At 36.5% G+C, this 21,171-nt stretch overlaps 1 protein-coding gene across 3 annotated transcripts in view; it reads left to right on the forward strand.

The window, feature by feature from the left end:
* Positions 1-8,685: 8,685 nt before the first annotated feature.
* Positions 8,686-21,171, forward strand: part of LOC125229037 (thyrostimulin beta-5 subunit-like) — a 56,473-nt gene continuing 43,987 nt past the window's right edge. For all 3 annotated transcript variants that reach the window (XM_048133821.1, XM_048133829.1, XM_048133805.1), the window contains exon 1: positions 8,686-8,772. The gene's annotated coding sequence lies outside the window, so the exon portion shown is untranslated. The remainder of the gene's footprint in view (positions 8,773-21,171) is intronic.

Genomic DNA, 21,171 nt, shown 5'->3' on the forward strand with positions numbered 1-21,171 from the left:
CGCCAAATCTTTCAGAAATAACCAAATTAAATGAAACTTCAAAATTAAGCAGCTCTATGACTCTTGTTTATGGTACAATGCCGTCAGTTTTTAGAAACTAATTTAGATACTTATTTTTAAGGATTTGTGTTTTTTTGTCCATATGGCATCACCGTCCATTATAGGGTATTTTACATTACTCGCAACAAAATATATGGTGACTAATTTGTAATGTATTATCAGAGTTTTGATTAAATCAGTAGTAAATAACTCCAGTTAAAATATATAAATATGTACCTACACGATTTTAAAGTTTATGTTGCTCTGATAAAAATATGAAAGAACCCATCTTGAATATTTTATAACGTATTTGTATACTGCATAGTTATTTCTTTTAACTTAGAAATGTTCACCAGACCCGAGCAAAAATTGAACTTCATAAAAAACTGTTTCTACTGTCCAGGAGTACCTAACAAAAGTAGGTATATTTTTAAATAACGCTCTGATTCAAATTTTATTAGATCATGTTTCATGATCACCAACTTTTGTTCCAATAACTTTGTGCTTTAGGTACTTCTTGAACATTGCGCGTTTTTGACATTTTAGCAATTTTTTTTTTCACGCTGTCTCTTCGTTATAATTATAGTCTTCTATTTTTCATGGCACACAATTTGCAATACTGGTCTCCCACCGTACAGGCCTAACCTTTTATGTGCCAATTGATGTTTCAACAATAAAATTATTGTGCTTTTGGACATACTGTATCATTATCTTATATCTACTGAATTTTTATCTTCATCTTGTACAGGACCAATAGTAATTCAAGAGCATTCTCCGCGGAGGTTAGAAGCCCCGACAGTTACATTTACATTTAAAATAAAGCTTTAACCTTAAACCCACGGGTTTCTCATTTAAACGTTGCGTGCGCAAACTGGTTCAAAGACTTGATTGAATCGATAGGAAATATTACAGATACGGATGAAAAACGAGCCAATTTCAAATGGACCATCACTGGGTGCGTGGGTAACAAAGTTCGGAATGACCAACAATCTGTTGACTGCTCGAGGACGACACTCACAAAAATGAGTTTCATTTCTGCCCCGGATATTAAGTTGAAGCTTCGGACGGCAACGCAATACAAACGCCTACCAGTATGTACGCAATCTGGGTGGACTATTGTATAGATAATAATAGATACTGTTTACGTCAACAATACCTATATCTTAACTAAACAGATCTGAAATACAATACCTTGAGTGGGTTTTAACCTTGATGATTTACCAATACACACACCCGGTTTTTATTGAATTCCTTTAACTTTAAGGGAAGGTTCTTTAGATCAAATACTATTAATTTCTCTAAGAAACAAGCGTCTTAACTTTTACGGTTATCGAGTTATTAAAAAAATTAAGATAATTACTGGACACGTGTGTGACAGTCTACCAATTCCTAATTTTATTTGTTTTGACATGTGCCGTCAATCACTTGACACTAACTTGAATGTAATTTTTAAGGGTCTCTCTCACTAATAAATGGATTTACTTACCTCTATTATGCATGAAAACCAAGAAGGGTCTCTCACACTAATAAATGGATTTACTTACCTCTATTATGCATGAAAACGATGAAAAATTTTTTTATTGAATTTCAGTTGAATATAGTAGTAATGGCTAGATTTAAAAAAATAGAGTACGATAACCCTGAGTGAAAAATACTGCGAAAATCATATCATTATATATTTAACACAGCATCAGCAATCCAGCACATGAAACTGCTCAATTTCTGAGCCGTATATATTACGAGTATGTACAGGCTTCAACCAAAGTCCAGTGGGCATCATTACTGAACCTCACTGCCTCTGTCCCTGCTCCCCACGGGAGTTTAACATAGTTCGGACTCCGTTCACCAGTACCAGTCAATTTCGCAGGATATATTCTAGTGCTCAAATGAGTCCGAAAACACAGAAGCACTCACTCTTCGTCGCCCTTCTGTAGGTGTACAGTCAACCAGTTGGAACATCCACTGTAGAACTATGTCATAGTGATGTTATAAATCCGATTGTAAGAAATCTCTTACTTACTGCTTGTCATTTTGACATGGTTGTAGAGTGGCCTACGATTCCAATTGGTTGACTGTACTTAGTAGAACGGGATACCAATACGATCAGAAAAGAGTCCGGATACAGCCTCTGGCCGAAGTCAACTTTGATCTCTAACGCCATCCTAAGCTTGAGACAAAACTGTACTGCTTTGCTGGATATGCTGCAGCCATTTGCTTATTAGCAGTGGCTATAGTCATTCCCACCAAACTAAATTTTTTAGACGTAGTGGGAGATGTCCGCTTGAAGACATTGGTCCCTCTCATCCCTGCTTAGACCACGTACCAAAATGATTTTTATGGGTGTGGCCTGATTACTTGGAGCCACTGTTAAAAGATTTACAGAAAATCATGATTCTCCGCTACAAACTGCTGATAGGTTATTTCACTTATTTGATTACCTGAATTTTGGCTGGCTTACCCTAGTAGTCAAGCAATAACTCGCATCCGCTGAAAACCTTTCGCGCCCCTTTCTGGTTTCCAACTAAATCGGACCAGTGACCCGCATATATGTGAGCGTCAGAATGGCGGGTGTACATCAAGCAATCCTGGTATGGTATACGTCAGGAGTTAGTGCTAAGCAATGTGCCAAATGTGCGCCAAAATTCGAGCAATGTGCTCTTTAAACTCCAGAGATATTTAAGAAATAAATGATACCCGCCATTCTGACGTCAGGTTGGCGGGTGCACTTCCAGTTCTAGCTAATGGCTGCCTACTCAAGGGTGAAAGTACTGCCTAAGGTTAGTGCTCGCAATGTGCTTCCACATGTATGAAGCACAAACTAATTCAGAGAGCCGTTGAAGAGTAATATGGGATTGAATAAATATATCTATAAATGCCTGCTGAAATAAAATAGCAATGTTCATTGCCTGCAATGCAGCATTAACATGCAGGCGCTTGCTCGAATTTTGGCGCACATTTGGCACATTGCTAGCACTAACTCCTGACGTATACCACACCAGGATTGCTTGATGTACACCCGCCATTCTGACGCTCACGCATATATCTATATGCAATAATTATATACACACTAAATACCATAAACGAGAAAACAGTCCACTTTAATGGCCGCGTTTACTTTCTTAAAAATAACTTTCTTGGAAAAGGGACAGCACGGCCCTCGCAAGTAGGTTTTTGGTTTACTATACTCTTGTAGCTCCATAATCCTTTGATCAAGTCGGTTCGTAATATATTCAAGTAAAATAAATGACATTAATACTACGTCTACCCAATCTTATTTAAATAAGAACTCATTCAAGTTATCTCATTACAAGAATTTATCTTAGAGGTTAAAAACATCAGAATGCCAAGATGGCTACATGGTGAGGAACTTGGCTGTTTGACTTAATATTTACTACAACACCGTACATTGTAAGTGGGTATACCGATAAAGGAAGGTTTAAAGTTAAAAAAATTGCCTCACTTAGGAAGTCAAGGAAATGTGCAACTGACAAGAATCCTATTAGTCGTGGTTTAGCACAACACGAAAGAAGGATTTTCGTTTAAGTGAAATGTCAGCGCTGGATGATTAGGTGGTTTTTCTTCCACTTTTATCCCGGTAAATCACACGGGTAAAAAATTGACGCAATATATATGTCGGCGGCCGAACCAAGACTCCGCCAGATCACGAGATTCCTAGGCATATCGTGAAACGGCGCCAAATCATGATTTGGCTTAGTAACATTCGCCATATCGTTCAAAACTCACCGTTTAAAGATTTTCCCAGTGACGTTTAAGCAGATCATGAAATTCCTAGGCATTTCATGAAACGCCACCATTTCGTGATTTAACCAAGTAAAACCCACCAGTGGCATTTAGGCAGATCATGTGATTCCTAGGCATATCATGATACGCCGCCATATCGTTCAATACTTAAGTAGGGTTCGAAGTAGGGTAAAAAATGCAAAAAACCATAATAAGTACAATATTTAATTAAATACTTTGTATTTTACAAATAAAATGAAACGAGACTTGTATTATTACCTATAAATTGGAACAAATATTAAATTAAACTTTTTAATAATTTTGTTAAACGATAGTTTTAACAGAGACATATTAAATCCATACTAATGGAATGGGAAAGTGTGTGTCTGTTTGTTTGTCCGTCTTTTACGACAAAACGGAGCGACGGATTGAGGTGTTTTTTTAAGTAGAGATAGTCGAAGGGATGGAGAGTGACGTAGGCTACCCCACTTCCCTAAAATAGGGGGTGGAATTTTGTATGGAGCATGCCGAATATTTGGATAATTCACTCAATAAACAAACACGACCGCCATCCGCGCCATCGCATACGCTGCATACGCAGCACCACCAATGGCCAAGAAAGAATCTATTCTACGAAGTGCCCGCTATAATAGACCTAGGAATATCGACGAATGCGTTGCTCTAATCGATCTGCCGTGTTATTTATCAGGCACATCGTGATATGCCTGGGAAACTTTTAGGCATTTCATGATTTGGCGCCGTGTCACGACATGCCTAGGAATCTCGTGATCTGGCTGATTTTACGATCGGCCGCCGACATATACATACGTCTTGACTTGACTTTTACTTGATCAGATTATATACGTAGCTTTAGAAACTATTTACACAGTATTTGATCATATAAAGACTTACCAAACATTACGGACTTAACAACTTGTTGGTGCCAGTATCTACCTACCTATTGTTTGTCTGTTTTTCTGATCTCATACCAAGAATTGTATTTATTGACAGAATCCTAAAAAATAATTTCGGACAATATAAATTTATATTGTCCATTTTCGGAAATGTTCGTGACAGCTTGGTAGACTTATTTAATCAGTACTTTTATCACTAAACTAGTAATAATTCAACACAACAACCTACACGAATCACGCACAGTGGAGGACAAATCGCTTTTTTGGTCACACAATAATATGCCTGAACATAGATTAAGTATTTCTTTTAGAAAGCACTTAGCTAATCGTCTATCAGACGGTAGCTGATTGTTCTCCGTGTGAACGATCACTCCAATTATTAACAGTAAAAGAGCATAAAAAGGCATTCAGTCCATTTTTATTCTGACAAAACTAACAAAGAAAGTAAGAGCTAAATTGAAATAATGCTTCGAAGGCGTATAATACTTTTTATGTTGAATAAAGCGACGTGTCCGAACGATACTCGAGCTTAACACGCGATCGCGTGATTACGAAGGAATAGCGCTAGTCATGTTGACAAAGGTTTTCTCAAAATGCTGTAAATATTAACCAAAATCCGAGCCTCAACAAGTATTCATAACCCTTCAAATGAGTACATAATTTTGGCATATTTTCTCTCTCAGTACCGACTCTCTCCAATACTTATAACTTAAGGTATTGTTTCGGAGAATCTATGTATGAAATTCGGTTAAAACTTAGAGAGTAGGTACCTAAAATTTAATTAATCTACTGAACAATGCCCACAACCAAATACTTGCCAATATTTGAAATTTAGGTAGTTAATAGATATTTATTCAATATTTGAACTACGTATTATAATTTCTATACAAAATGGGTCAATAATTATGTACCTATTGTTAACAATGGTCCTTTGAGTGACGTTTATTGCCAATTAGTTAATAGTTTTATGTAATTAGTAGTAATTTTCAATGGCAATGTTTATGTTGTTTATTGATTACTTAAACATCAATCACTATATTCCGAAATAAGAAAGATAAAGAGTATTTTATAATTTATAATTTTTTACAATAAATAAGTTTACAATCATGTCAATTTCAACGTACGCTGATATTAGAATGAATGATAGCATTTTCTAGGGATTTGATGTCGATGAAAAGATGTCGATAAAAATAATAGCTATTTATGTTGCTCATTGAAAATTCTTGATTAATACTATAAAAGGGTTCGATATCACAGAGGTCTTATAAAGCAAACGTATTGTATTTTGATCATTACAAGTACCTACAAAAGCACTTTGAACATCAAAAGTTGACTTATATTTAGAAATTTGCTCATTATAATTTTAAAATGAAGAGAAAATAAGTAATATTTATTTTCTAGAATATTTTGACAGTATAGTAAAAAAGCGTTGAAAATAATAGAGGCGCCATTGTCTATGTAAACCGTTGTGCATGTGGCAACTATTGTGACACTTTTGTATGAGAACAGAAAGAGTTGCTATGATAAAAAAATATTTCCGTTCTTACTCTTTTTGCCAAGCTGTATTTATGTTTACAGTACTTATACGTAATATCAATATACTAATAAAATAAATATTTAATTTCTCTTAGGCCGACTTGCACCAACCACTTAACTCAGGGTTAGTGGGCTGTCAATTTCCATATAAAATGGTGGGTAACCCTCCATTTTCTTTGGCCCTAAGGATAGTTCTCAAATACAGTTAGTCAACTTTTCTGAAGTAGAATGTGTGTGTTAGATTTATTTCTTATATTAATCCTGCTGTCCCTGGATTATTATAATAGACAAATGTTTATATTTGAAAGAAATCTTAGATAAGCTATTAAGACGATACGATAGGGGTCAATTCTCCATACAAACGCTCTCGACTATTTCCTCCCTGGTTTTTGAAGATAGCAATGATTTTTTCAACACAGATTGTTATTATTTTTATCTGTGTTGGAGCGTTTTGATTTTTTTGATATTCTGCTTTTTAAAGATTCTAGAGCCAATCAAAAATTTCCAAAAACGGCCTATTTCATTGTGGCGCAAAAAAAGGTATGATACTCAAGATTGGGAACAATTAACCAAAAAAACTAAACGGTCCGACATAGATGGGTCATTCTTGAGAATTCGATTCTTGATGTCATTCCCTTGCGGTATTTTTTTTATACAAATTTCTTTATAGTTGTAATAAAATATGAAATTATATTTAATAATAAGCATATTTATCGAATAGGCATCACTTTCCATTAATTTAGTTCAAAAACCTTAGGAAAATTATCATTACCCTGCTTAAAATCCCAGGGAATGAGAAAAAAAGTAATTCAAAGTCAGTAATTGAAACTGTAATTAATATGAAGATATCTAAATAATCAATACATGCAGTCATCCATATACTATCATTATCACTAAAGACGCTACGCTTATTGCAAGTAATACATTTTATATAAAAAATACAGGGTAATGATAATCACAGTGAACCACAGCCAGGGAAATGATATATTTACCTTCATAGCTCAGAACTCTTGCGACTTATCATGTCCCCTCCCCGTGGTGTCAGGAGCGTTACGGACGCTTATTAGGCACGGTGGGCTCAAAGTCTTAAAAAGTGTTTAAGTATTATGTTCAAGTGTATAGCCGGGGTACGATAGGTATGATGTGTCCGTCGGGCAGGATATCTGCGTCTCCGTGAGGAACAGTAAGGTCGGCTGCGCAGTCTTAAAACTATAGTTGATTTCAATCCCTTACTTATTCTTTTTGTAGTAGTTTACTCAAAAAAGACGAATGGACGCAACAGGGTAATGATGTTTCAGGTGTTTGATTTTTTTTAAAGTTAATTCTACTAACCTTTAATAAAAATGCATTCATGCCCCAGTTAGATTATGTGGTACTATAATGATAAAAAAATAGTTTGATGATTTATTTCAATGTTTCGGGTACTTTTTTCCCCAGGACGGGAAAAATTGACACTTTCAAGAATCACCCAGATTATTTCATTGTTATTCAGATTCTCAAATTTCGTTCAGATTGATTAAGTTCTGAAGGAGGAAAGAGTCGAGAGCGGAACCTTGATTTTAAAGTTTTTTTTGAAATATCTTTTGACTGAGTTGTTCTTAATGGACATTTTTTTTTTCGATAAAACACTTGTATCATCATCATCATCATTCTCTTGCCCTTATCCCAGTCACTTGGGGTCGGCGCAGCATGTCTTTCTTTAAAACACTTGTATATTTAACTAAAATTCCCAAGTTGAAAGGGGGGCTCCTTTCGATTTTAGCATTTTCGCTACCGTATCCTCTTAAAATAGACGAGGAAAAAACCAATTAAAATCACCATCGCAATTAATATAAGTTTAACTGATTCCGTGGAATGTTTCTACTTTGCTCTTCGGCAAAGTTGCATATTAAGCCTTTAATAGTTAGGTCTCTTAAAGAGAAATTAAAGTACAAATTAATATCTTATTCTCAGAACTATTTGTTTTATCTTGTTTGCATTTTTTGTTCACAATTTATCAAAGAATACATTTTCGATCTAAGGTACCTAAAGTAATTACAGAAATTATCAAATATTTTAATTAGCTAGGAGCCGTAAGGTATCAAATAAATAAATGGAACTATCAAGCAATTATGTTGAATGGACTGCTAATGGAATCCAGTGACAAATGATCGATAATAGATTACAATCTGGGTAACGCAAGACATTTATCTTGAGATATTTACATTATGCCCTACTTACTTACTACTTACCTAATTAATATAATTATTGGATACAGTCAAGTGCAACCAACAATAAAATCTATCTGGTAATTCTGAGAGCTGTAGACATTCTTGATATGCTTAGCGCAAAAGACATAAAGATTTAGTATTTTAAGTAATTATTACAGTCAAGTCACGATGGTCATATCATTCAGATAAGAAAAATCATTGAACCTGGTCATAATTAAAATTTCACGGCAGTCGGATTCTCACGCAAAATATCCAGCATACAAAAAGCAAATTAGTTAAACCGTAGACTTACGCTGTCGATGTCGCTCCGGGGACGAATGAATTCTAAACATGTAAGTACTATAAAAAAAAACATTTTCTAAGGAGTCACGGTAAAAGTTTTGCACCAACTATTATGTTTACAAACAAACACTAGTATTCATGAAATAAATGTAAGAAACGTCTCAAATGTCGTCATAAACATTTTAATAAAATGTTCATTCTTACCTTATTTCTGTTTCTGCAACTCAATAATCCTGTGCAAAAGCATGGGTAATCCGTTCCAAAAGCATGAATAGAAACGGCGACCCACCCCGGTTTCGCACGGAAAGTAAAGCATAACAATGAGGATAGCAAGTTTTCTTTAAAAGATTTTTTTTATTGTTTTATCAAAATTACAATTTACTGTGGGTGCCTTGCTTGCCTTAATGTTTCGCCAAACTGCGTTTGTTGGCTTTGCGCTCAATCTATTTCTAAAAGTAAAAGTAAAGTAAATATGCCATTGCAGATTTTTTGTATACCTATAAATAAGGAAAAATTGTAAAATACACTTTGTTAATAATACTTAAGTAAGACTGTTTTGTATTTCTCTAAGTTAAGTGAATGTTATATTCTTTTTGGAGAAATAAGTTCTTAAACCATAAACCATAAAAATTTGCCATACATTGTTTTAATATAGCTCAAATAGTTTGGGCATCGTTCGGGCAATTTATTAGCAAATATCATCATATAGACGCGCGGCGGGCGGGTGGTCTAGTGGTAAAGACGTTAGCCGCGTAAGCTGAAGACCCGGGTTCGATTCCCGGCTCGGCCACCAGTGGGCCTTGTCGTTTTTTTCTTTCGTGTAAAATATTATATTATATAATGTATAATATTATTTATATTCTCTTTATTCATTTTAAATCTCAGGCTAGGTTTATTTATAATATGATTATAAAAGTAAAATACAAAACCACTTACAAAACAATACAAAATATATAAACACATTATAAAAAACCTAACCTAGGGTGCCGCCAGCAGCGGGGCAGGGCCCAAGCTGCCGGTGGTTAGGGCTGCAGAGAGAGGAACCGTCGGACTATCCGTGCCGTGTCCAAGATCACCGCCTTCTGCATCTGGCCCTTGATCCAACCACCTAGCGAGAGTCTCTCTAGATCTTGGTCGAGACTCTTCGCTATGAGACCGTTCGCTGAAACGACTATCGGGACAATGATCGTCGAATCAACATCCCACATGGCGGTTATCTCGTAAGCCAAGTCTAGGTACTTACTGGACTTGTCCTTCTCGGCTTTCACGAGATTCTCATCATGGGGGATGGTGATGTCGACGAGCACGGCCCGGCGTTGCGATCGATCTATTATGACAATGTCAGGCTTATTGGCTACAATAGTCCTGTCCGTGATAATAGATCGATCCCAATAGAGCATGGCACGACCATTTTAGAGAACTGGCGCAGGTATGTACCTGTAGTACGGTACTTCGCGGTCCACAAGGCCGTATTGAAGAGCAAGCTGCTGGTGAATGATCCTGGCTACGAGATTATGCCTGTGCAAGTACTCACCGTTAGCTAGATTATTTATATTATTAATATATGTTTCAATAATCAAACGAACTTACCTGTGAAGTTTGATTACAATTATACGAGTATCCAAATCCGAGACAACAAATAATGTTTACTTGCAGCAGCACACGGAATCGTGCCGTCCTTGTCACACATTTCAGAGATATAAAATTTAAAAACAAGTTCTCGCCATTCGTACCTACCTCCAACATCGCCCAGCGCCCTGCGGCGTTTAACCATCATTATTTTAGAGTAGATTTTTTGTGTCGTGAAACGATTTTATTGTTATATTCGGGGATGGGGGGTGGGACTTTGTTGTCTCGGATTTGGATACTCGTATAATTGTAATCAAACTTCACAGGTAAGTTCGTTTGATTATTAATTATACTTCCTATCCAAATCCGAGACAACAAATAATGTTTACTTGCAGATGTTCAGAGCCTTGTATGTCAATACAAATACTGAATACGAAAATAAAATAAAATATCGACATCAAATATACGACAGACTATTAAGTTAAGACTATTAAGTAAGTACCTACTTAATGATATTAAGTACCTGACGATTTAGCGTCATGATGACGTCATCAATTAGATTAAAAGGTAAAATAACTGTTGTTATTCCTATTATTTTATATAACCTATTGAGACTATCATATTTTATTTATATTTAGCTTCAACTTAATAGCCTTTTTTAGACATTAGCTAGCTTTTAAGTCTAGTCTTAGTTTCTTGAATTATGTAAATATGTTCATGTAAATAAAGAATACATTTATGACTGTTTTTGATATTTTCTGGTCATGATGACATTGAATAATTTCTAAGTTCTATTTAGAACTGCATTGATTTTTATACCATTATTTTGTGTATTGAATTAGTTTTTTATGCCATTGTCCTTTAATCAAATTTCCTTACATTATTATTACGTTTCAAAGTCAAGGTCATAATAGCTTCATCAGTTTCGATGTAAGGTTTTTACCATTACCATATACAAGAAATCTTCTTCTCTTATGTTTCTATCTTATGTTTTTAAACATAGCAATAAATTATCTCTTGTGCATAGGCAATACAAGCAAAAGCAGTTAAAATATTCTATCTACATATATTGCAAGGTTAGTTAAAAGTCAAATTAAATTACTATGCAATTTAAAAGTATAACACTTTGTAGTGTATTGTTTAGAAACATCATAGGCATCATAGCACTTTGTCCATATAACATACTTAATTTATTATAATTGTAATTTGATTTTTTGTACCTAGTATACTATTAATTTTGTTGAATAAAGGGAATTTATATAAGTGCCAGAACAAAAAAGTTTTCGATAAAAAGTAAGAAGTAGATTAATTATTATGTCATTATTGCTGATGTTTTGAGGACAAACTGTACAACATCATTTAATTTTAACATCTGACTGTTAAATTATAAAGAAGGCAAATGAGCAGACAGGTCGCTGTCACTCATGAACACCAAACACCCGAATCATTACTGTTTTTTTTTTTTTTTAATTCGAATTTTAATTTGTCGTGTTTGTCTAGAAATCCTTCAGGAAACAGTTCTGGTTATTCCACAGTTTCCTTATTAATGAATTGAGGGAGTAACCATATAAAATAAAATAACGTTACAGTTAAAGCTGTACTGTGTGCAATGTGCATGTACTGCGGTACAAAACTAATTAACAAGAAAGAAACTTAACCTTTTCTGCAAATAAATCATTGAAATTGAAATTGAAACTGAAATAGGTAGTTGTGTTTTATTTTAAATATTAATTTAATTGGAAACTTTAATTACTTTTTATCTAGCTGTTCATAACAGCATAACTCTGTATAATTTACACAAATTTATTGTGTGTATTAGTCTCCATCGGCGATTTTACGCCCCGTGTAGGCCTACTTAGATAATGTGCACCAACAACGTGTGTTAGCTTTTATATTTTCCGTATTTCTCTGGTCCGTCTTTATTCTGTATAGAACCTGGGTTTGATTTGTAACACCTTAATCATAATCTCATTGGCCATAAAATTGTATGATTGATCAATCATACCAACCTAACAATAATGATAGTTCGTGTAAAGCCGCCATTTTGGCGGGAAAGGCATTCATATGTTATCTGTGGCCAAGTTCTATTTTTAGCTCTGTCATTATTATCGTAAGCGAGGAAGCTCTGATGTAAAACAATTATCGTTTTATTAATTAAAACCTGTGAGAAGATCAACGAGTTTGTATTGTGAACAACACCTGAGATCCCCAGCACGAGGCCCAAGAGGTGGGCTTACAAATCAGAAGCCGGGATGAACCGGAGCAACTTGTTTCTGGTAACCAACGCCCGTCAAGCTGTGAAGTGAGAGATTGCCGTAAATCGGATCTTAAGGTCAGAAAATTCCATTTATTTGCATCTATATATCACGGTGTTGTGGCGATTAACAGAGCAACTGCTTTACTAACTGAACTCTGAGATGATCAAGGGATGTTTGACTGAAGAAAACTAACCTATATTTACACTATCCTAAATGAGTTTTCATGCTATTTCTCATATAATACGACATTGGTGTCTGTTTTGTGCCGTCAACAGACTGAAAATAGCATGTTTTATGGTGTTTGGAGTGTCGGCAAGTGCATTTTTTTTTGTTTTGTTTGAAATCTGGGTGCCTACAGTAACTACAATAGCTGAAACATTGCCAGTGAATAATAACAAGTGTTTAATAGTGTTTAGTGCGCATCTTGTCGGTGAATTGACTGTTTTAATTTAATTTTGAAAATATTTGGCTACAAGGGATAAGAAAATTGTTGTTTTAGTTCATTTATCACAGATAGTCATATAGTGATTTATTTCATTATTTTTGGAACCTTTCAGTTTAATTATAATTGTTTGCTTTGGGCTTCACTCTGAATTACTACACATTAACACTCAATTTTAATTGTTTTCTTGATGTCTATTGTGTAACTCTAACGGTAAACGTGTAAAATGGGAAGGTCTCGTAGTAGAAGCAAAAAGCGGGGTCGAAGAGGTAAAAGGAAGTCAAGTACTAGTACAGAGTCATACTATAGAAGTATGAGTAGGTCACATGATAGGTCTCACAAGCGTAAACGTAAGAATAGAGAGCGTCGCCATGGTCAGCGGTCTCGCTCTCGCTCACACAGTTATAATGAAACGCCAAATTATTGGAGCTGGGAGTCAAACAGAAATAAAACCAGAACACCACCAATACCATTCTCCTTCGGTTCTAATAATTTTCCAGTCTCGCATAGTGTTGTGCCTGAATTTGATCCTAGTGACAATAGCCAAACTATACTTACCTGGTTGACTAAAGTGAATGAATGTGCACAAATATATCGTTGGGATGATCGTCAAATTTGTCATTATGCCATTCCAAAGTTAAGTGGCTTAGCCAAAAAGTGGTATCAAGGTCTGCCGTCAGTGCTATTTACATGGGCTGAATGGACCGAAAAATTAAAAACAGCTTTTCTAATTAATGAAAATTATGGGGACCTTTTGACAAATATGTTAAAACTTCGTTGCAAAATTGGACAGCCATTAGAAAATTATTATTATGACAAAATGGCGCTAGTTAATAAATGTGAGATATCTGACCTGAAGGCAGTTGGATGTGTAATTCATGGCATTGATGACAAATTTGTCCGGATGAGTGCCGGTGCATGTATGTTTGAGAAACCTGAACAGTTACTAAATTATCTGCGTACAGTTTCTTTAAATGACACAAACAATCTTTTGCGCAATAAGAACATGCAATTGAATAAAACTACACATAGTCAAAATAAATCCAATGATTCAAATGCACAGTCTCTAAGATGCTTTAATTGTAATGAAGTAGGGCACATTAGCATTAAGTGTACTAAACCGCTGAGAAAGTGTACTTACTGTTTTAAGTTAGGCCATGAAACAAAAGACTGTCGTAAAAAGGCTGGTGCAAGTAGTAGCAGTGATAAAGACAGGCAGAATTCAAACATAGAAAAAACAGTATTGTGCATTGATAATTTTGATAACTCTTCAGATGGAAATGACAAATATTTTAAACCCATTTATGTCAATGGGGTACAATGTGAGGCATATGTTGATTTTGGTAGCCGTTGCACTTTGATGAGAGAAACTAATGCTCAAAAATTGCTTATGGATTGGGACCATAGTGACTTACCTTTATTGAAGGGATTTGGAGATTCGCTAGTGAAGCCTTTAGGCAGAAAAGCAGTGACTTTAGATATAGACAATGTGAGAGGGGAGGTAAAAATTCTGATTGTACCTGATCAGTATTTGTTAGCACCTATATTAGTCGGACAGACGTTTACTGAACAGCCTCATGTCATGGCCTTTAAAACAAATGATGAGTTGATATTTTTACAAAAACCTGAAGTTGTAGGAGGCAATGAAAAATTGCGGTTATTCAGTCAAAACAATAACACTGTCTTGCCACATTCTACCTCCCCAATGGATGTCAAAGTGGAAGGTGACTATACAGGTGGACTGTTCATACATTATAGTCATCGACAAAAAGTAGGTAAATGTGACTACATGGTGCTTCCAGGAGTATATCAATTTGAAAAAGGTAAAGGGTATGTGATGATAAGTAACTTGTCAAATAGTACTTTAAATTTTAAAGTTGATGAGCTGCTCACTAGAGGATATCGGTATAAAGAAGTCGCCAGTGAATATGTAGGCATGTGTACCACAAGTCAAACTGGAGATTACCTGCCGTTGCCAACAGACCAAGTGAAATTAGGTACAGACTTGACGGAAACTGATAAGTGTGCATTCTATCGTTTACTAGAAAAATATAGGGATTGTTTCGCATTGAATCTAAAGGAGCTAGGCAGGACTGACTTAACAGAAATGCACATAACTCTAAATGACAATGTACCTGTTGTACATAATCCATACAGAATGTCACAACTTGAACGTGAACAGTTGTCAAAGATAATTGAAGACCTGTTATCAAACGACATTATACGGGAAAGTACATCATCCTATTCAAGCCCTGTAATATTGGTGAAAAAGAAAAATGGCGAGAAACGTCTGTGTATCGACTACAGAGCCTTAAATAGGAAAACTTTGAAGGACAAATACCCGCTACCTCGAATCGAGGACCAGTTAGACAGATTAGGAGGTAACGCCTATTTCTGTAGTCTCGACTTAGCGTCGGGGTATTATCAAGTCCCAGTGGATGAAGAGAGTAGACATCTCACAGCGTTCGTTACCCCAGACGGATTATACGAGTTTAATAGGATGCCGTTCGGGTTAGCGAACGCCCCGAGTGTATTCCAGAGGACCATTAATGCTATGCTGAGAGGTTTTGGTCAAAATTTGGCCTTGGCCTATATGGATGACTTACTAGTTGCGTCCAGGACGATAAGTGAAGGCTTAGATAAGTTGGAAAAAGTGTTTCAATTGATACGATCTGCTAAACTCACTTTGAATCTGAATAAGTGCCATTTTTTTCAGACCAGTATTGACTATCTGGGATACGAGATTAGCTCAGAGGGAATACGACCGGGTTTAGGTAAAATCAAAGCTGTACACGACTTTCCAGTACCGACAAATGTACACGAGGTTCGCCAATTCATTGGGCTAACTAGTTATTTCCGGCGCTTTATTAAAAACTTTTCAGTCATAGCCAGGCCATTGACGTCCCTTACAAGAAAAGACACGGAATGGAATTTTGGTGAATCACAAATGAATGCATTTGCGGAGCTTAAACAGAAGTTGACAAGTCGTCCAGTATTAGCATTGTATGACCAAAATGCTGAATTAGAAATTCATACAGACGCTAGTAAGTTAGGAATTGGAGCCATACTCATGCAAAAGCATCCTACAGCTGGTTTGCAACCTATCTCGTATTATAGTCGCCAGACGACTCCTGATGAGAGTAAGTTACATTCCTATGAACTTGAAACACTCGCTGTAGTCTGTGCTTTGGAACGGTTTAGAGTTTATGTACTCGGTAAGACTTTTAAGGTAATTACAGACTGTATTGCCATTCGCAGTACTATGACCAAACGTGATTTGATACCGAGAGTGGCGCGGTGGTATATCCTTATGCAAGAATACGATCTGGTTATAGAGCATAGGGAGGGTACTAAAATGCTACACGTAGACGCTTTATCGCGCAATCCAATACAGTCTGAAACACAACTATCACAAGACACTACGGATATAGTAGATATTTTATCAATTGATGATGACGCATGGCTTCAGACAGTTCAACAGCAGGACTCGGAATTACAACGTATAATAAATATATTGAGCGACCCAGATACTAAAGATATTGTCGAAGTTCATAAAAATTTTACTTTGAAAAACGGACGCTTATACCGAATAATAAATAAGAACGAAGAAATAAGTCTTAAATGGGTAGTCCCAAAAACAGTAAGATGGCAAATAGTTCGTATGAACCACGATGATTTAGGACATGTTGGGTTTGACAAAACGTTTGAAAGGGTTAATCGCGTGTATTGGTTCCCAAAAATGAGACGGTTTATCAAGAAATATTGCAAGGCGTGTCTCAACTGTGCTCATAATAAGGTACCAGCTGGGCCTAAAGAAGGGTATCTTCATCCGATACCCAAGGTGAATAAACCGTTCGATACTTTACATACTGACCACTGTGGCCCATTCCCCATGAGCAAATCCAAAAATTGTTACATTCTTTGTATAATCGACGCATTCACTAAGTTTATTTACATTAAGGCGGTGAAAGACGTTAAGACCAGTACTACCATAAAGGTATTCAATGAATATTTTTATCTGTATGCCGTACCACGACGAATTGTCTCAGACCGAGGAACTAGCTTTACTAGTAAAGAATTTGCAGAGTTTTTGAAACAAAGAGGTGTCGTGGAGCATGTGTTAAATGCCGTCGCTAGTCCTCGCGCGAATGGACAAATAGAGAGGTATAATAGAACAATTGTAGACGCGTTAACAGCAGTTAATCATGATAAACCGGATAATTTGTGGGATTTAGCTGTACCTCAAGTCCAATGGGCAATAAACAATACTGTTAATAAGACGACGGGTCGCACGCCTGCTGAAGTGCTATTTAGTTTGAGACCTACTGGGTGTTCAGATGGAGTTATGAATACGGTAGTGGCAGAGTTTGAGCAGCCCCAAGATATCGACAAGATAAGAGAAGAAGTCACCCAAAATATAGAGAAAAGTCAAAGGCAGCAAAAAGAGCGCTTTGATAAGTCCCGGAAAGACCCTGAAATTTATAAAGTAGGCGATTTAGTACGCGTAGAGAGAGAAGCCCGTGGTGAACCAGGACAAAGTAAAAAGTTAGTCCAAAAATGTGCTGGTCCGTATAGAATTTGTAAGGTATTGGGTAACGACCGATACGAAGTGGAAGATACTCCTATCACACGTAAAGAAGGTACTAAGGCGTACAAGGGAACTTATGCGGTAGATAAGTTGCACCCTTGGTTAGTATTTAGTAACGACGTAATTTCTAGTGATTCAGAGTGAAGGCAAATAAAACTAACATACAGAGATTGATAACAGATGTGACAAATAATAGAGAAAAATGATACATGTGAAAATGTTAATAGTTTTGTAAAGATTGTAACTTAAATATAAATATGTGATAATGAGACATGAGACTGATATAAAAGTTGTAATTTGTACTGTTAATAACTTTATTCAATTATTACTTTTGAGTAATGTGATAGATTAGAGAAAAATGTCATAAATAGGTTCAGATGGTGAACCAAATTCATTATTGCTATAGATTTAAGTAGTCGTTAGCAAGCAAATTGTGATACTAACCTAGTGAGAAAAATGTTAAAAATATAATAATGTGAACCAGTAAATTTAAAATAAAAAGTATGGTATAATTTTTTGTAACAAAGAAGTTTAAGTGAAGTGAATATTGAAGAATTTGTTTTTGGATGTTTATTACTTTTATTTGATATGGAAGAGTGAGCAATTATAAAAGTAAGATGACTGACCCAGAGAATTTAGTGAAAACAGAAATTGTAATACATAAGCCTGTTGTTCATATAACAGTGAAATTGAGAGTATTTGATTATTTGATATTACATATACATAGAGAGTTATCACAAATGTAGTGATGAACCAGAGAATTTATAGTGAAAAGTATACTAGAATTGTTGTAACTTAAAAGGTTAAGTGAATATATAAAGAGTATTTGATAAATTTGAAACAGTGAATCATTACATAAGTCATGTAGTGATGAATCAGAGAATTTAGTGATAAAGAAATTATAATTATTATCTTTTTAAGTTTAAGTGAATGCTAAAGAGTACTTGATTATTTCATAAACTTAAAAAACAGTGAGTCATTACAGAAGTAATGTAATGATGAAAATAAGAGCGAGTTATGTAAAATGTTACATACACTGAACACAGTGAGTCATTGTAGAAGAGTTGCAATGATGTAGTCCATAAGTAACAGTGAGTCATTGTACGCGAATAGCTGCAATGATGTAGTTTATAAGTAATAGTGAGTCAATGTATGTGGGCACATGCATTGATGTAGTTTGTAAGAGCGAGTCGTTGCAGGCAGTGGAGTCATGCCTGGAGCGATGTAGTATGTAGTCAATTAAGTAAGTAAAAAAAAAAAGTGATCCATTTCTTGTTAAGTACTTACTATGTATAATGTAGATGTTGTGTTTCTATTTAATACCCTGGAAACGCAGAGTCGCGTTTCATGTCAGGATTAGCCGAGTGTTAGCTTTTATATTTTCCGTATTTCTCTGGTCCGTCTTTATTCTGTATAGAACCTGGGTTTGATTTGTAACACCTTAATCATAATCTCATTGGCCATAAAATTGTATGATTGATCAATCATACCAACCTAACAATAATGATAGTTCGTGTAAAGCCGCCATTTTGGCGGGAAAGGCATTCATATGTTATCTGTGGCCAAGTTCTATTTTTAGCTCTGTCATTATTATCGTAAGCGAGGAAGCTCTGTTGTAAAACAATTATCGTTTTATTAATTAAAACCTGTGAGAAGATCAACGAGTTTGTATTGTGAACAACACCTGAGATCCCCAGCACGAGGCCCAAGAGGTGGGCTTACATCGCGGTTTATTACAAATTTCGGTTTGTAATTCAATATTTATATTCTATAGGGCGTCCATTAGTGATGAACAAATCTTTGAAATTTTGTGCAATGGTGAAATGAAATGAAATGAAATGAAATGAAATATTTTATTAGTAACATAATGTTATAGGTCGCAAAGAAAGTATCAAATATTATCATAGATATACACTTAATAGGTACATATATTATTATTATTATTTATTTTTTTTACAATGTGGGGGGCAGATTAAAGAAATTGCCGTAATCATAAAAATTGTTCTCCTGGAGCCATTCCTTCAATTTTAGTTTAAATAGCGCAACGGAAGCTGCATTTCTTACCGTATCAGGTAAACGGTTGTAGACGGAGGGCCCTGCGTAGTATACAGACCGCTCTGACTTGGCGAGTTTGTGCGCATCTGACACCAGTCTCCTCGAGTTCTTGTTGCTGCGCAGGTTGTAGTTGGAATTTATTCCCTTGCGCTTGAATACATCCAGATGTAGGTGAGTAAACACCGCCACCTGGTATAAGTATAAACAAGGCAAGGGCAAGATCTGAAATTCGCGGAATAGCAACCGAACTGAGGCGTCCGCTGGCAAGTCGGCCATCGCTCTTAAGGCTCTTTTTTGCATGGAAAACACTCTCTGCCATTCTGAGGCACGACCCCACAATTCGGTGCCGTATGTGAGCAGAGAGTGCACCGTTGCGAAATAGCACTCGCGCACCGCGGCTCGCCCGGCTGTTCGCGCAAGCCGACTGCACAGCTCGTCCAAGTGCGTCTCCCACACTAGGGCCCTGTCGATGTGGAATCCTAGTAGGCGTGTGCAGGTCGCTTGCTGTATAGGGGCATCGCCTGCACACACTTTGTGGTTTTGACTCGAGTGGCCATTCAGTCTGATCATCATAAAGCTTGTTTTTTCCTTGTTTAATGCCAGACCGTTTGATTTAAACCATTCGTGTAGTTGCCCTACGGTGTCATTCAGGGCTGTGCACAACTCATATTCAGATGGAGCGCTGACCACTGCTGTGACATCGTCGGCATACATAAATATGCTGGCGTTTTTTATCGCCTGCGGGAGATCGTTTAATAACAAGCTAAACAGGGTATTCGATAGGCAAGATCCCTGCGGTACGCCCATCAGGTTTTTCATCTCCGCAGACGAGACTTGTCCGCCTTCGCCGATGACCGTCTGGGTTCGGTTCGTCATGAAGGACATCAGCAGGCTCAGGGCCGGGCCTCTGATCCCACAATGTGCGAGCTTGGTCGCGACGAGCGAGTGGTCGGCGGTATCGAACACGCGCGACAGGTCACAGCATACAACCGCCACGTGACGGCTCTCCTCGCGCGCGCGTACCACGTCGTATACTACGTCGCGCACCAGGTCAGTGGTGGATCGTCCTTGCCGGTATGAAATATCAGATACTGAAGATTTTGACGAGGGCCTTGAAGAATCAACTTATTACCTTTTTGAATGGCGTGACAACGAAAGTTTGGAGGTTGACCAGCTGTTTTTTGAACCTGCGTCTTCAAATATTTTAACTGATTTAAAAATACACGATTCGTTAATTGTTTCTGAGACGCAATGATAATAATTTAGCTTTGGTGAATGCATGGAGGGCATACGTACAAAATTGTTTGCGACGCCATGGGCCTCCCTAGACGCAAAGTACTTATACTAGATTTCCGCTTGGAAATCTTTGCAATGCTCATTAAAGCACCAAGAAAACGGCGTAGTGAATAGAGAAGCATGTTCGAATGACGTTTCACATGGTAAAACACCTGTGAGGCCCAGAAAGTGTCAGAGCTCGTCAGCCCCTTGCGTCTATCATATTTGATAGTAATAATCAGTTGCCTATATTTGACGATAT

The sequence above is a fragment of the Leguminivora glycinivorella genome, chromosome 1, assembly GCF_023078275.1.
Source record: "Leguminivora glycinivorella isolate SPB_JAAS2020 chromosome 1, LegGlyc_1.1, whole genome shotgun sequence".
NCBI classification, from domain to species: Eukaryota; Metazoa; Arthropoda; class Insecta; order Lepidoptera; family Tortricidae; genus Leguminivora; species Leguminivora glycinivorella.